The sequence below is a fragment of the Lycium ferocissimum genome, chromosome 1 (genome assembly GCF_029784015.1).
Source record: "Lycium ferocissimum isolate CSIRO_LF1 chromosome 1, AGI_CSIRO_Lferr_CH_V1, whole genome shotgun sequence".
Taxonomy (NCBI): Eukaryota; Viridiplantae; Streptophyta; class Magnoliopsida; order Solanales; family Solanaceae; genus Lycium; species Lycium ferocissimum.
The window spans coordinates 20,616,287-20,634,896 of NC_081342.1; the positions used below are offsets into that span (position 1 = coordinate 20,616,287).

Genomic DNA, 18,610 nt, shown 5'->3' on the forward strand with positions numbered 1-18,610 from the left:
AAAAGCGCTGATCGAGCATATCACGTCTCGAGCCTCTAAACAAAATACATAAAATAACGAGAAGGGCCGGATGCTGCCGTGCCCGCATATGTACACAAAAGTAGTACCACTAGACTGGAGCTCCGGAACAACTGGAGCACTTCAATATACTGCTGGAAAGCTCCTAGGAATCAAGCCCGTCCACCTGCTTACCTGCGCGGCATGAAACGCAGTGTCCGCAAAAAGGGACATCAGTACGAATAGTGTACCGAGTATGTAAGGCATGAATCATAATATAATAGCAGGAGCAGAGCATGAACAATAGCACGAATACATACGGAAATGTGAGTAAAGATACGACTATAAGCATGCGCCCCCGAGGGCGGAATCATGCATGCTTACTTTTACCCTTTTTATACATACATACATACACAGCACCTGCTCGAATCATCACAACCTCGTCGAGTCATATATCATCATTAGCCCGCGTCCGGGCCTCCCGCGTCCGGGGTAATCACCTCGTGCCGCCCACTAGTGGTGTGCGCCCATGTCACCCCGGGACATGGTGTATACACACATTTTGCCCACCTTGGCGGTGTACGCCCGGCCATAAAGGCACGGTGTAACTACTACATATTAAGCATGCATAAGAGCCCAATCAAAGCTATAACTCTATCGGAGTGACGTAAGGTCGGTAACCTCCGATTACATTATGGAATAATCACGATCGTCATGTCTCACCTTGAGGGAACTAATTTTATAAGGCGAGACTATCGAGGAAGAATGGCATTAAGAGAAAGCATGGGATAAGATCATAAGCCTTGTAAAATATTTACTCATACACTTTAGAATCTTTAGGAAACGGAGTCATAATAAAATAAAATTGAAATCAAAACTTGCTTGACACTTTCACACTCACATTGAATTCTTAGCTTGAAACTCTTAGTCATGGAATCATTCCTATCATACTCGTCATAAACATATTCTCCTCTTTAGTATCTTCGTTATTGTCCTCGGGGGTATTTTTCATTAGAATGGTTACAACACTTACCGCTTGATAACTGGAACAATGAAGAAAAATCCGGGACCGTTGGGCCCACCTCGGGTCTAGTGAGGCGGCGTACACCATTTACGTATAATACCTTTCATGACATTACCTACGTAAGTTTTAGAGTAGTCGAATCCTATTTATGCAAGTTCTAAACGTTTACACAATTTTTCCAACTATTAGTAAATCATTTAATTCAATTCTATTGAATGAAAAAGGGGCAAATTCAGTCTTAGATTTCTAGGAATAGGATCGTCCCCGAGGTCTGTATCCAAACTTACTACGTCTAGGACATGCCAAGAAAGGAAGGTAAAGCCTTACATACCTCTTTTCGCTCCTTATGCCACTCCAAATTCAAGTCGCAAATCCGCCGTGAATCTACAAATTGGTCATGTTTACCAAACATGATTAATGCCTTTAGAATTAAATTCTTAAAATAATACTTGGCTACCGAAATTTCGTGACACACATACTGTAAATCCTCCATTCCACCAAGTTCAACTTGGCCAATTTCAATCAACAACAATCAGGAATTCAACCCACAAACTAACAACACAATATCAACAACCATACTAACAATTTCCATATTCAATCCAAGTTACATTATAACAACTCAATCAATATACTACTTCCTTCAAAACCTTCCAACTCCAATAAGAACATTATAATTCATATGCCAACAACACCATACCAACAACATTATCTTTCATACATACAAGAACATAATATTTAATTTAAATACTTCAATCACAAGTCTCCAACTTCTACAACTTCACAAGATTATTATGCATTCATTAGCAACATAGTATCCACAACATAACAACAACCAAAACACTAAATAAAATTGACTCGTTCTCTTCCATACTACACCACAACCACACGGCCACACCACCACCACACGCACGGTCACACACACACACACACACACACACATACGGCCACCACCCCTTATTCCATATTCTTCATGAATTCCATTCATTTTACACTCTACAACATGCACAACATCCATAACATATAAGAAGGGAATGAATTCTTACCTTTTTCCTTATTTCTTCACTTAACTAGAATTTGTGACTTGGATGAATATGAATTTTTCTTGCTCCAATGGATACTCCACCTTGCTAAGGGCCCTCCAATAGGTAGAAAACAATTTTGAAGAAATTTTTGCCAAGGTTTTGTTGATTTCTCTCTATGGCCGAAAGTTGGAGAGGTTTTCTCCTTCTTTTTCTTGTTCTTTAATTCTTGAAATTTCTAGAGAATTGTATGAAAAGATGACCTTGTCATCTTTTTATTTAGTTCAAATTAAAACCCATGTGGGCTTAAGCCCACCTCTAGGTGGACGGCCAAACATGGCCCAAATGGTCAAGCCCACATTTTTTTTTTGTTCTACAATTCATGAAAAATTGTTCTCCGAATTCCAAGTTTACCCTTCGTCTTCCTTATGTTTCCACGAATCATATTGTGAATTTTCCCTTTGTACCCTTGACCTTTCTTGATAATTTCGCTTCTAAATTCTTCATAAGCCATTTACATGCTTAACACAATGAAAATGTAGCCTTGCTTGTTGTCCTCCCGCAATTGTCTCGAATTTTCCGATTACACAAAAACGCGGGATATAACACTAATATTGCTATTATTCGAATTAGGTCAATTCTAACCCTAGAAATTGGGGAAACGAGCCCATACAGGCAAAACAGGAAATTTGGAAGCAAAATATCAAATTAAGCACTATATGATCATAACCCGACCACTAATTGCTGATTTAACTCAAGGATTAGCCTAATTTTTGATTTCAAGCAAAACCCCCAATTTGGGTATAAATCCTAACTCTTGGATTCCAAGATTCAATACTAGAAATGGAAGATATATGATTAATAAGCTTAGATTCATAAAAATCTAACATAAACATCATCAATTTCCTTATTAATGAACCTAAGGAAAAGTTCATCAAAACCCTCTTTCAAATTCCATCACTAAGGGATTATTAAAGGGAAGGGGGAATCCAAGATGACTATGATTAAAGGAAGAGTAAAGGAACAAGCAAGATTTACCTCCAAGAATATCTCCAAGAACTATTCCCCAAAGCTCTAATTTCAAAATGAGAAATAATGAGGGTCTAAGGGCTTTTAACACTTCATTAATTTTATAAACTATCCATCACCCGCTTAAGCAGCACTGGGACCGCCCCAGCAGAGTCGCTTCAGTGGTCACATGACCGCTTCAGCGGTCAAGGCAAAAAGCCTTGGACCTCTCCAGCGGTGTCGCTGCTGCGGTGCTGGTGCCGCCAAAGCGGCCACTAGACACCAGAAACTCTCCCAAGTATCACAATTTGATCCGATTTTCTGACTAATTGCTGAGGCCATCTGTTCACATTCAATACACATAGACACATAAAAAAAACATGCTACGAACACGCCCGTGGCCTCAAAATTTCCAACGGAGGTCTCGTTAACCGAGTCAATCCTCGATGCCTAAATTCTAATTTCCCAACCCAAGTCCCAAAATGCATCCTAGTGCATTGGGAACTGAACCAAATACACACAAAAGTTCTAAACGATCATCCGGACCTCTTGAAATCGACGGAATCCCCAAAAAGGTCCGTTTACCCAAAAGTCAACTTTGGGTCAACCATTTTTCACTTTAAGCCTATATTTCGCAAAAGTTAACTGAATCCGGTCTAGACACCTTGGGAAGCATGCCAACAGTCCCTCGGGTCAAAATGAGCTAATCAATGCTCGGGAAAGGGCAAAAATACCGAGAAGGCTATAATGACTAAACGGGTCATTACATAATTCCATGATTCGAATATGCTTAGACTTTATTAATTTTGAGGCTCAGCGGAAAGGAAAGCTAAGGAGTGATTGTTGTTCGGCTTTCCAGGTAGGTTGCGGTTTACCCTATGGTGAGACTTCGTTTAGTGAAGCATATATTTAGATGATATTGTCAGAGAAAGCATGTAAACCTTCGGGTATGAAGTTGGGCTGGATATTGTCTTAGATTGGGCCCTGTTTTGTGATCGGGGCTAGCCACCTCGTTGTGTTGTGACTTGATTTGTTCTATTGTTGTTGGCTTGATGCCACGTCGTGCTAGTAGATATTGGAGACTATTGTTATACCTTTTCATGATATTGTAGTATCTTACTTGTTAATGTTTGATACGAGGACAGAGTTCTATATGGCTTGTGCAGCCTTTTCATGATATTGTTGGCGTACCCATGCTTGGTGCTTGTGATATTGATAAGACTATTAATGGTGAGATCATGCTTACTGTTGAGTTCATTTATATAAGTCTTGATGGGGCTTATAGTGTTGTGGCTTCCATAGCATATTCGTTGGCATTACTGCATTGATTTAGCATTATGCATTTATACATTCATACATGATGGAAATGGTTTGGAACTGATTTATGAGAGACTTATGGTATCTATAAGAGAAAAAATTTTAAATGCCCGATGGGAAATGGTTGCGGGTGATGTGATATTATATGATATGATTTGATAAAGATCCTCCATGGGCAAAGATCCAGAGACTCGTTACCGTTGGACAAAGATCTAGAACGAGTGGTACATGGACTCCGCAGGTCCTCCATGAGTTGTGCCGATAATGATCCTCCGTGGGCAAAGACCCGGAGTCTCGTTCGACCGTTGGGCAAAGATCCGGAACGAGTGCTACATGGACTTCACGGGTCCCCTATGGATTGTGCCACCGAGACGTTGATACTTCCGTCCGGAGTACATGTGTACACATCATTGCATTGCATTCCATTTCATACATTATTGCATTGCATTGCATTATGGCTTATATTGTGATAATCCGGTGATTTACTTATGTTATTTAGATTCGGATTGGATATATTGAGACTAGGCACACTTGGCTTTAGATGTTACAACCTAGGTGATGACATGTACTTGGGTTTGGCTTGTGTTTGATTTATACTTGTTGATTTATCAGCTTATCTCACCTTATTGTCTGGATTATGTTAGCTAAACTTAGTCGGCCTATGATGCCTACCAGTACTGTGGTTTTGTACTGACCTGCACTTGTTGCATTCTTTTATGAATGCAGAATTCCAGGTTGGATCTACTTCTGTTTCTCATGGCTGATAGTTGCTCCGGGATTTGCTTAGAGTCTATAGGGTGAGTACGAGACGTCCACTGCCTTGAAGATTCTTCTTTATCTATGTCTTATTTTTCATTCTGAGACATATTCAGACTTGATGTATTATTGATATTTCAGACTTGTATATTTCTAGCTAGATGCTCTTGTATGGATTAGACCAGACTCTGGGGTGTATTTTCTTATTTCCGCACTTGTTCTATATTATTATCGTCAGACTTACGTGATTTATTCTCTTCCGCTTATTTAATTATTTATTTACGTTTTTACTATCGTTAGGTTGAGGGTTCGCTTACCGAGGTGGGAAAGGTAAGTGCTCGCATGACTTAGCTAAATTGGATCGTGACACTCCCACATGTCCAAATCTTATGACGATACACTTGGTTTTTTTATACGGGCTGCGGAACACCTAATAACGATCGGATGGGTCGTTACAATATGCGTTTACTAATCTTAGTTAGCTTATGATTCTTACTAGTACGTGTATTGTACTGATGATACTCTTGCTACATCCTTTTAGGGTGTAGAGTTGTTCTATGTAAATGTTAGAGTAATCGGGACAGATTTTCGAGGATTTTTTACAGAGATGTTACGGAGAACCACTAGCCGGTTCTGCTTTCGGAAATCTCTTCCTATGCACCCTGTCTATTTTGCTCTTATAGACAGTGTTTACTATTCGGAGTTTGTATGTCTTTTTTCTATTCTTATAAATCGTTGTAGAAGCTCTTATACCGTGTAAGATCGGATTTTGGGAAATTCATTTATAAAAGTCATGTTTCATCACTTGTTTGTGTCATTTCAATTTAGATTATGTCTCTAATTACTTCAACTCCACACTTGTGGTTAAAAGGGCGATTAATGTTTTGGAATGGTATGCCTACTAAAGGGATTAGTGTAGGTGCCACCACGACCCGTGATTTGGGTCGTGACAAATCTATAGTTTTTTTACTTAAGATAGAAGAAAAAGATCAATAAATAGACTTGTAAATAGTTTTTTCAACCTTAATATAGAAGAATAAGATCTATAAATAGACTTTTAAATATTGGTGTTGGTGATACCCATATCAGGATACGAAATCATTAAGCAGTAAACATGCACATTGTCTAATGTGTCTTAGTAGATTTATTATCATATAGTGCAATACGTAGCTTAATTTCATTTTTTTTTTAAGCATAAAAAGTATTCCCTCCGTCTCATTTTATGTGAAGGCATTATTCTTATCGTAGTCAAACATTTTTTCTTTTACTATTTTCCTCAATTTTTGAAAATATTTTATACTCCATTATTCCATATATCAATTTTTAGTACTTTTGAATCATAAAAATAAATTTACATATTCAAAAACTATAGAAAAAGTACAAGAATTATTATTTATTTCTTGAATAGTTGTACTCCAATTTAAATCATTATATGTTTCAAGATTATTTTTTACTGACAAAAGCTTATAAATAAAATAAATACTTACAACACATATTTGTGTACCACGTGAAGAATTAGTGACTAAACATTCGTACATGCAATGCAAAAAGGGGTGGGGGTGGGGGGTGGGGGTGATGGAGATTGAATTTGGGTCTTGCAAAACATCTAATTTTTTTTTTATTTATCAAATTGTTTAATAGAAACTAAATTAGTATTTAACTAAATTAGGGGCAACACAAAAGAGCAACAAAAAAAAATATTAAAGTTGTACAATAACACATGTCACTTGTTAAAGAACACAAAATGACAAAAATGGCCTTGTGAGAGCTACAAAATATCTTCATTCTCACTTATTCTAGATGCTCTTGTATGGACTGGAGTAGACTCTGGGGTGTATTTTCTTATTTCCGCACTTGTTCTATATTATTAATGTCAGACTTACGTGATTTATTCTCTTCCTCTTATTTAATAATTTATTTATGTTTTTACTATCGTTAGGTTGAGGGTTCGCTTACCGAGGTGGGAAAGGTAAGTGCTCGCATGACTTAGCTAAATTGGATCGTGACAGTCCCACATGTCCAAATCTTATGACGATACACTTGGTTTTTTTTATACGGGCTGCGGAACACCTAATAACGATCGGATGGGTCGTTACAATATGCGTTTACTAATCTTAGTTAGCTTATGATGCTTACCAGTACGTGTATTGTACTGATGATACTCTTGCTACATCCTTTTAGGGTGTAGAGTTGTTCTATGTAAATATTAGAGTAATCGGGATAGATTTTCGAGGATTTTTTACAGAGATGTTCTGGGAGAACCACTAGCCGGTTCTGCTTTCGGAAGTCTCTTCCTATGCACACCGTCTATTTTACTCTTATAGACAGTGTTTACTATTCGGAGTTTGTATGTCTTTTTTCTATTCTTATAAATCGTTGTAGAAGCTCTTATACCGTGTAAGATCAGATTTTGGGAAATTCATTTATAAAAGTCATGTTTCGTCACTTGTTTGTGTCATTTCAATTTAGATTATGTCTCTAATTACTTCAACTCCACAGTTGTGGTTAAAAGGGCAGTTAATGTTTTGGAATGGTACGCCTACTATAGGGATTAGTGTAGGTGCCACCACGACCCGTGATTTGGGTCGTGACAAATCTATAGTTTTTTTACTTAAGATAGAAGAAAAAGATCAATAAATAGACTTGTAAATAGTTTTTTCAACTTCAATAGAGAAGAATAAGATCTATAAATAGACTTTTAAATATTGGTGTTGGTGATACCCATCTCAGAATACGAAATCATTAAGCAGTAAACATGCACATTGTCTGATGTGTCTTAGTAGATTTATTATCATATAGTGCAATACGTAGCTTAATTTCATTTTTTTTAAGCATAAAAGTATTCCCTCCGTCTCATTTTATGTGAAGGCATTATTCTTATCGTAGTCAAACATTTTTTCTTTTACTATTTTCCTCAATTTTTGAAAATATTTTATTCTCCATTATTCCATATATCAATTTTTAGTACTTTTGAATCATAAAAATAAATTTACATATTCAAAAACTATAGAAAAAGTACAAGAATTATTATTTATTTCTTGAATAGTTGTACTCCAATTTAAATCATTATATGTTTCAAGATTATTTTTTACTGACAAAAGCTTATAAATAAAATAAATACTTACAACACATATTTGTGTACCATGTGAAGAATTAGTGACTAAACATTAGTACATGCAATGCAAAAAGGGGTGGGGAGTGGGGGGTGTGGGTGATGGAGATTGAATTTGGGTCTTGCAAAACATCTAAATTTTTTTTATTTATTTATCAAATTGTTTAATAGAAACTAAATTAGTATTTAACTAAATTAGGGGCAACACAAAAGAGGAACAAAAAAAAAATATTAAAGTTGTACAATAACACATGTCACTTGTTAAAGAACACAAAATGACAAAAATGGCCTTGTGAGAGCTACAAAATATCTTCATTCTCACTTATATATATACTAGTTATGTGAGGCCCGTGCTAACTCAAGATATAAAAGCAGATATTTTAACTAAAGAAATATAATTTGTGTTAGTACAAGTGTACAATAACAACAACAACAACAACAACCATATACCCATTGTAGTCCCACAAGTGGGTAGTTATATAAAAGCAAAATTTTCATTCCACTCCAATATTTTAACTTCCATTTTGATGAAATTATTTAATTCAAATCAAATTTGGAACCAGAATTTGACATTATAACTTATGTATCCTAATTTTCTGAAGTTATTTAATTCTAAATAAATAATCTATACATAGTTAATGAACTTTTAAGACAAATACATAATTTAACTTGTGCAGCAGATGGAGCTGCTCTCTCTTAATTAGGGATTAGGGGTTCGAACATGGATATGGAAAAAAATCTTTGGAGGAGGCGCTCCCCCCGAATAGGCGCGATGCAGTGCGAATTATCTAGATTAATTGGGCTCAAATGCGGATATCGAGCACCAATCAGAAAATCAAAGAACGTGAAAAATGAGGTAGGAGGTTCGATAACTTTTGAAAAGTAGACTTTAAAAACAAAAAACAAAAAATTTGACATAAATAAATAAGATTAGGACCTAAAAGTAATTAATTAAAAAGTTTTAAAAAAATTTGAAAATTATTGTAAGGACTACAAAAGTCCCCAGACTCGATAGCTTTTGAAAAGTAGACTTTAAAAACAAAAAACAAAAAAATTGACTTAAATAAATAAAATTAGGACATAAAAGTAATTAATGAAAAAGTTTTTAAAAATTTGGGAAATTATTGTGAGGACTACAAAAGTCCTCACATTCCCTCTTATATATAATAGTAATATAAGTGAGAATATATATATATATATTGGTTTGAAGTATAGTGCAATGGACTCGAGGAAGACAATATTATTCAATAAAAATAAATAAATCAAACTGTAATTATTTTTATATCTCATTAGAAGCATTACAACGGCAGTAGAAAAGGAAATTAATGAAGCGAATTAATTAAAGAAAATAAAATACTATTTAATTTTTTCCCTATCTCCTGCTTGGGGTGATACCCTGCATCCATGGTCCAGTTCAAGAAATGAGCTTCTTAAATTTGCCTATAAAATAGAACAAAAAAAAATTAAAAAACAGAATTAGTTTGAATATTATTTCAAGTCGACTAGTCTTTAAAAAGATACACCTATTCCCAAATATCACTACATTAACTATGATAAACTGAATTTATTTCAAAATACTTCATGTTTCAAAAATTTAAGAAATTTTTATTTTTATATCTACCGTAGAAGCTCCCAATCAGTAGATTGTACTGATGTGAGACGTTTAAAAAAAAAAAATTAAAAATAGGGACAATAAGAGCAGTTTAGATAAATAATATTATATTATTAAAATAATTAAATATCTTTTTTAAGAGTTGCGCGAAGATGCACAAAAATATTAAAAAACCAATAATATGAATCAGAAACATAAAAACTTCAAAATACCTTGGAGCTCTCTCAAACCACAATCAGCCTCACATGTCAGCTTACAGTAAGTAAAGTCATGGCCTTTCCCAGAGCAATCCTTTTCACACCTATCAATGCAGCCCGGAAAATCTTCAGCCATGGAAATGTGCATAGCTGAAAACACAACCATGCACATTAGAAACATTGTTACAATTTTATTTGCCTCCATTTTTCCAAAGGTTAAATTTTTATTGATAATTTTTTCTTTTTGCCGATTGGTTTATTTTATTATCCTTGGACGATTTTGTGAACATCATGAGATTGTATATTTATAGAAGCTTCCAACTCTTTGGATTGGAAGATATACCTTAAACTAAGGAAAAACTCGTGGATTTCCTGAAATTACTATCACTTTTTCCTTAAATTAATGTTTAATTTGCAAACTGAAGAGTTGTGTCCCATAAATTGGGAAAAACATGTGTGTGATACTCCGTATACCATTCCTTGGTCACTATTCAAATAATCCCTCAATTTCTTCTTACGTTTTCCTTAAATTAAAAATAAAATCTTCTTCTTGCTTGTCAATTATAGCTATCAAGAGAGATTTATAATTTTCTTTCAACATTATTCTTAACATTAAGTAACTACATAAATTATTAATAATCAAAATTAAATTTTCAAAGCATAATTAATAAAAGTAATTTAGTTAAACAAACTCATAATAAATAATCTCTTAAGGAAAGTGTCAAGTCAGCAGGTCAAGTAAAATAAATGGAGGAAGTACTAGTATTAATGTTCACTACCGAAATTTAACAGGAAAGTGGACAATGCTTTCATCATTTATTTCTTTTTAAATGTGCAATCAATATTCCTTCTAATCCTTCAGTATTAACCGGAGAAAACAAATTCAAAGCTTTGTGATTTTACAAGATTGTGTATTAGTATGTTGTTGTGTGTTTACTCACATGTAGTATGTTGTTGTGTGTTTACTCACATGTCTATAATATGTTTTTGGACTTATTGGCATGTTCAAATTTGTCTCAAGGGGCCTGGGGTCTTTCGAAACCTTTGGAGAAAACTTGGCATCAACTGAAATAGCTGGTACGTATTGGCGCCTCTTTCGCGATACTTAGGAGGTCATGCATCACGTATGCGACTGCGAAGGGATATTCGATCAGCATTTTTTCATGACTCTGAGGTGGTCTGACACTAATCACGATGTGTTGCCAGGTGGAGTCCTTTCGACGCGTATGTGGTCTTGCGAATGTGAAGAATGCATTGTAGCCTATATATATATGAGCTAAATTTTATAATGTGATTAAGTGTGATTTTGAGATTTTTGGAGGATTTTGCTTTCGAATTTGACAAAGGAAAAGGTGAAATTTTGGCCTAATATTCTAGTTATGGATTCCTAACACTAGTCAAATTAACATCCTTTAAATTCATAATATTTGAACAAGGAAATCATGTAGAACATAAGGCTTGAATTGGGTAACATAGCTTTGATCCTAAAAGAGGTAAATTATTGATTTGACCTAGAAATTGATATCAACATCGAATTTTCACTATTGTATTCAATTTCAGATTTCGAATCTTTGACCCGAGGTTTGATTTTGATTTGACCAAGAGTTGACTTTGATGCCGAGATGTAACGACTCGCTAGGTCATTTTGAGCTTTTTGACATTTTTCTCCGAAATATCCTTTTGCAACTTTATCTTGGTATTTATGACTTGCAGGGATGGATGACGCAGTTTTCTAGGCAATCGGGTGAGTATCAGAGGAGAAATAGTAAAATTGGAAGTTCTTAAGTTAAGGAAATGGATAAGTTTGACCAACGTCAACATAGGGAGTAAATTAGTGTCACGGCCAAACCAGTAGTCATGAGGGCACCCACCATACCGCCCTGGTGGGTGAACCCTTCCCTTAATCACGTTATTTATGGAAATACATGTGTAACAAAAGAAGAAATTATACCAAGTAAACATACACACACACACACACACACATACACAAGTCGCATAAGTTCGGAAGTAACATCAACTACCATCCCAAAACCTGGTCTGGACTAGTACAATAACACTAATGCAGTACAACATCCGAAAACTAAATTCAAGTCTAAAAATGCATAAATAAGTCTATATGTGAATCAAAGGACAAATAGCAATGGAGGGAAACCTGGGGCTGCAGGATCCGACAAGTGCCTCAACTATGAAACCTCCGGAGGAAAGGCCTCGGTTACTCTCGAGGTCCCGAACAGGAGTCTGGCTCTAACTCTGCACTCAACAAAAAGTGCATCAAGAGTAGTATGAGTACAACACTAGTACTCTAGGCATCATAGGTCGACAACGATTAGATAATGCATATAAATAGGAAGAAATCAACAAGTAGAGAAAAGCAATCAAGCACAGTCATGAAACATGTTCAGGTACAAGATCAGATTGATTGTATATAATGCCAAGTAAGACAGTCAATGAGTAAATGTATGAATGTAAATGTAATGCAATTCCCCCCAGGCCACCTTTCCAATCCGTACACACATGCTAAGGGCTATGCCTCAAAGTCATAACCCATGGGGGACCCGCGAAGTTCGTGTACCATATCCCTTTCCGGCAAAGAACTTGGAAGCTATCAACATATATCTCTCTCCAAAGAAAGACTTTGGCAAAGCCTTCGGAAGATATCAATCCACTCGCTTTCCGGCAAAGACCTCAGAAGCTATCAATCCACTCGCTCTACGGCAAAGACCTCGGAGGCTATCAATCAATTTCTTTACCATCATATCCATCATATATGGAAAAATAATGCATGACATGCATGCAATCAATTGCAACAACAATACAAATCATAGAGTAAATAAATGCATGTCACAGACGCAAGTCACAATTCAGTTCGATAATATTATCCTTCCCTTTCCATGTCATAATGAGATATCCAGTGGCAGGAATAAATAATTCAACCATTACAACTTATTAGCAAAGATTACATCCATACCAAACCAAAGGGACTTATCACCACAACTATGCCCGAAGGCCTAACATACTTGTCCCGTCAATATCTACTATTACATACAATTCTCTAATCAGAGTCTATCAAACATAAGCCGTATCCTACCTCGAAGGCCGAACAGGAGCCACGAACAATCAAGCCAAAGCCTTCTCTTTGCGAAGAGCCTCTGAATGATTGAAGTCTATCAAATAAGTACTCTATGTTAGATTACGAATCTAAGGATATCCATAATGCTATACTTCTAATTTGAATTCCAAAAACAACCTTAAAAAGTGATCCGGGGCCCACAAGGGCAAAACTGGTTTTTAAGGTAGGAACACGTTACCCACAATTTAAATAGTTCAAATCCAAAGTTTCATGAAAATCTAATCCCAAATGAGCCTCCTGTTCCATTAATTATCAACATCCCCAATTATAGGAAACCCTAATTTCCCACCAAGATTCTTGGGTTTAAAAGGAAATTGAAACTTAGGATTAGTTCACCCAATAATTAAATAGTCAAAACCTAGAAGGTTACTCAAAAAACCAAGAAAGATTTAGAGAAACTCAAAGTTGTACTTTGGGTTCGCAACAAATAAACCCTAATCATAAAACATGAATTCTAGCATGGATTCTATAATTAATAGGAGATATAATCATAAAATGATGATAAGAAGCTTACCCAATTGAAGAATCTTGAAAAACATCACAAAATCGCCCTTGCCTGAACTTTCTAGGTCTCAATTTGTGAATGAAATAACTAATCACGATTTGGGGAATAAATATCCACTGACAGTGTTTTTCGCTTCTGCGTACCCTTTCTTCGCAGGTGTGGACTCGCACCAGCGGAGAAAAGGCTGCAGATGCGGTCTTTACTTAAGGGTCAGAAATGCATATATGCATCCCAATTCCTATCTCTACCATCCGTGAAACTACCCAATAACCTCCCTACTCTACCGATTCCTCCTGTTATTCCTACCATTTCATACACGAATATGTTCAATGATCCAGACATTGTGTCCATGCATGAGTGTGATTCCATCCCTTTGAAGAAGATTACATACATTGATGGGATTCCTTACGTAAAATGGACATCAAGTGAAGTTGCTAGAATGGAAGTGATTGAGAATTTACAATATGCTATTGTTGGTAAATTCTCATATGGTTGGCCTAAATTGGAAGAGTTGAAGACCATCATTCCTATTCAATGTGGTGCTAAAGGAAATTGTCAGGTAGGGTTTTTCAGGAACAGACATGTTTTAATGCGATGTACTAGGTTGAAAGATTTCATTAGAATCTCATCCAAGATTGCTTTTTGGCTTAAGTCGAGTGACGGATTTTCTTGCCAAATGAGACCATTAATTTATGATTCAAATTTTAAGATTGATGAGGAAACCACGACTACTATGGCATGGATCTCGTTCCCAAATCTTCTTCCAACTTTCTTTGTGAAGCAATCATTGTTCTGTCTAGCTTCTGATGTTAGGAAGCCGTTACAATTGGATCTTGCAACTATTAACAAAACTAGACCAAACTGTGCTAGGATTAAAGTACAAGTAGATTTATTGGCAGGTTATTCGAAGTTTGTGATGATGGATATAGAAGATGAAGATACTAAGGAAATTCGCAGTGTTAAAGTGAAGATTCAATATGATCATCTTCCCAAGTATTGTACTGAATGCATGTTACAAGGTTATTCTAATGATGAATGTGGAGTTCTACATCCTGATATTGACAAAGCTGCTGATCAAGGTGTTGATGATAAAGCTGCTAATCAAGTTGATGATAAGGAGAAGATGGAGGAACCTAGGTAAGAGCAAAAGAATCTGGAAAAATAGACGTAGATATAGAGGATGGCATAAACCTGTTCAGAATTTTGTTCCTAAGGTTTTATCGAGTGGTACGGTTGTGACTTATCCTGGGTCAAAGAGTTATGTAGAATCAAATGGAGGGGATAACAAAGCTGAGAATAGTAGTCAAATTGGTGATGAAGGTAACAAGGTAGAGATTCAAGATTTAGTGGTCAGCACAAACAAGTTTGATGTTCTAACAACTATCAATTAGTTTCCCTTTCTCTCGTCAGACTCAATATCTTTTGAAAGAAAATTTCCTATTGGACCTTTGGCCCAACAGGTGTCTGGACTTCGGCCCAAATGGCCATGCAATAGGAGGAGGAAAAGAAAAAGGAACCAAATTAGTCTATGTTTGTTGAACCTATCACTAGCATAATTATATGCATATATATACATGTATATCAAATTTGATTACAAGTGCACAATTAAAGGACTTGATCATATACTATTGGCTTCACTGAATTGTAACTCATGTCATACAAAGGGAAAAGGTTGTCACCACTCTTATTCCCGATGCCGCACAAGTTCCAAGGGGTTTCACGAACCCCAGGCATGGGTGGACATTGGGGAATGACTAAGACCTATCCCCCAAACCACCTCAAACTCCCCAAACCAGTGTTGTTATAGTATACAATCAGAGCCCCAAAGTTGTGCACAAGCATCACCACGTAGGGTAGTAATTTAAATACAAACAATACTAAAAGTAAACTCAAAGTCATGACAAGGAGACTGAGGCATATATTGTAATGCAATGATATATAATAAAAACAAACAACATAACAGCTTCAAAATACTTAGTCAATAGGTGATACAAACAAACCATCCTCTTTTACTTATGTATACATGTTGCCTATAATTGGCCCATTCTCTTATATACACATAGTATACTTATGATATGCATATGTGATGTGTATACCAAGTGTTTACCCTATGTATATTCCTCGTCCTTTTCATTAGCCTATGCATATTCTGTGTATATCCACAATCTATGTGTTTAATCTTTTAGCCTCCAGATCATTTCATTCATCTAGTTAATCCTTATTCCTCAGAACAGTGTTCAAAGATAAAACTAAAGCTAATTCATCTAACTTAACTCTTATACATATCAAATAAATGATTCACCAGATTCACATGTTAGCAGACCTCATAGTAGTAAGTGTGAGAATTGCTTAGTGCAATTAATAGAAACACGGTAGGGAGATGCAGGTAATGAGAAAAAAACCTATAACTTATAATCGCCAAAACAGGGTTGGAACACCAAGGAATCTGAACTAAAACAAAATTAATTAAACTGACACTGTGCAAATTTATATTCCTAGGAAAACCCACAGAAATGAACCTTTGTTTTAGTCAAAAAGTAGTAAGAGCATATACACCACAAGATTTCATGTAAATTGCCACTTGCATAAAAAAGAGAAATGAACAGCTATGTATGCACCAAGTCTCACAGAAAAAAGAATGGCATAAAGTTTAAAACAACTCTTTGCAACTCAGGATTTTTTAACTCCTAAAAGGACACTTGTTATCAACATCCTTAAACTAGTCCATTTTCCTTAGAAAGAAAGCAAAAATCACCCTATTGAAATCATCAGTTTCTTCTTCTTAACTTCCTAAGTTCCCTTTAGACATTTAAGCAAGTTACTTTTTCCCACCACTTTCTATTTCCAACCTTGGATAAAATGGTGAGATTTAAGGAAGACCAATGCACCCTCCTGATAGGAATGCCCCGCATGGTCCATAGGCTGTGTCATGACACCCCCCATTTAGAGGGTAGGTACCATGAGTCAAGCTTAGCTTGACTCCTCCCTGCCCCCTCTTTGAGGTGTCTTGAAAAGACCACCTTATGCCAAGTGGTTCAAACTGTTTTAAGAGTACTTACAACATCCTCAAACAACAACATTAAACCAATTTCAGCTTATCACTATTTCATTTTTTGACACAGACCCAGTGCTTAGTTATCTCATCCCATAGTTCTAAACATGATAGGATTTTAAACACACCAACAGTATAGAGACAAAACTTATTAAACAGAGTACCACTTTACCTTTTCAATCCAAGTTACACAAAAATCCACATTAAAGTCTAAATGCAACAGTTCAGGTTCAAGAGTAAGGATTCTCACCAACCTTATGTTAACTGAAATGCCCCCTTCCCAAATTCAAACTATGTCTAGTACACAATACAGACAGGTTCACACAAAAATGTATCACACATATTTTATGGAACAAATTCATTCTTAAGCAACACAAAGCAAACAAGTTAAACTTTGAAAACATGGATCCAGGCCCTGGTGAATAACTTACTTTCAGAACTTAGTCAATAGTAGCTTTTAATCCTTTAATTATGGCAGAAAATGTGACAGACCCTCACACTTTATTTTAACTTGGTTTTAAATAACATGACTCTTAAAAGGTTCCCTCCCAGAGCATGATAAACTCCTCCTAACTAGTCCTAAGATCTCTGTGAATCCCACAATCATGGGAATAAGGTTTAGGAGACAAAGAAACCTTAGGGTTCTGAAAGAGAAACAGGATAGGGTGAGGTCATCACCTCCCCATCCCTCTCCTGAGTCTTGCTTCCAAGAAAAGGGAACAAAGGCCCCACTGGGCAACTTTTTAACCCCACTAGACCTCTTTTGAAGACTCAAGCATGAATTAGACATGAAAAGGGGAGGGTCTGATAACATGAATAGTCAAGACTAGACTCTACTTAAATGAACAACTATGACACACAATCATCCTAATTGTATCTAGGTGTCCTGATTCATGTTAGATGATTTTACAACTTTATAAACCTGCACTTATAAACCTACACTGGCTTCTAATGGACTATCTGGGAACCTATTTACCAAATAAATGAACCTTAATCTCAACCTTCATTTTAAGACTTCTATATCATATTCTAGAGTGTTATTGCTTCAAATTACCTTTAATGTATAGCATACAACTACTCAAAGTTATTTTGGACTAGTCCAAACATATTCAAACAGACTTAGGTAGTATGCCTAGACTCTTTAAGCTTTAGACTAGTCCAAACATATGCAAACAGACCCCATTTAATCTTACTCTAGTGCTTTAACCACATCATGAAACTCCTATAAGTATGCCTAGACTCTTTAAGCTTTATTTTGACCCAATCATGATCCTTATTTTATCCTAATCATGATCCTTATTTTATCCTAATCATGACTCATGCTATCTAGATGACATACACAAAGTATACAGACTTATGAAAGCAGATTGAAGGTTCAAATTTGACATAGTCTCATCCAGGAAATAACAACTGCCTTAAATGATTCAAGATAGATCATCACAGTACCTTAGCAATCTATTACATTCAAATAGGATTAGTATTGGTTTAAAAGTTCACTAAATTACTATTATGAATCATGTAATCATATTCTTGTCATGTTTAAGGTTTGAGCAGCCAAACAGGAAACTTCAACATCTAATAAAGCACACAACAATCTGACCATCCCTATCTATAGAACAACATCAATAAACTATCTAACCTCATACATTCAGTCCATGTTAGCAACTAATTGTTACACCTCGGAAATTTTCCTTAGCGTACAAGTGAATAGACTCATGAGGGACATGATGAACATGAGGTTTAGATAAGCGAGAGATAGTATTTGATGATCCTAATTAAGATTTCCAAAGACACCCGAGTTAAGAAAAGGAAGTTGTTAAAGAGAAGCGAGTTGTAAGTTGAAAGTATCGGATAAGGAGTACGAGCATTGAGTTAATGGCG

The 18,610-nt window shown here is 35.8% G+C and overlaps 1 long non-coding RNA gene across 1 annotated transcript; it reads right to left on the reverse strand.

Annotated features, from left to right (window-relative positions):
* Window positions 1-9,458: 9,458 nt before the first annotated feature.
* LOC132029265 (uncharacterized) lies at window positions 9,459-10,516 on the reverse strand. Its single transcript, XR_009407759.1, has 2 exons — window positions 10,058-10,516; window positions 9,459-9,673 (listed from the first exon to the last, which is right to left on the reverse strand). It is a non-coding gene; the product is annotated as an uncharacterized LOC132029265 (long non-coding RNA).
* Between the last annotated feature and the right edge of the window lie 8,094 nt (window positions 10,517-18,610).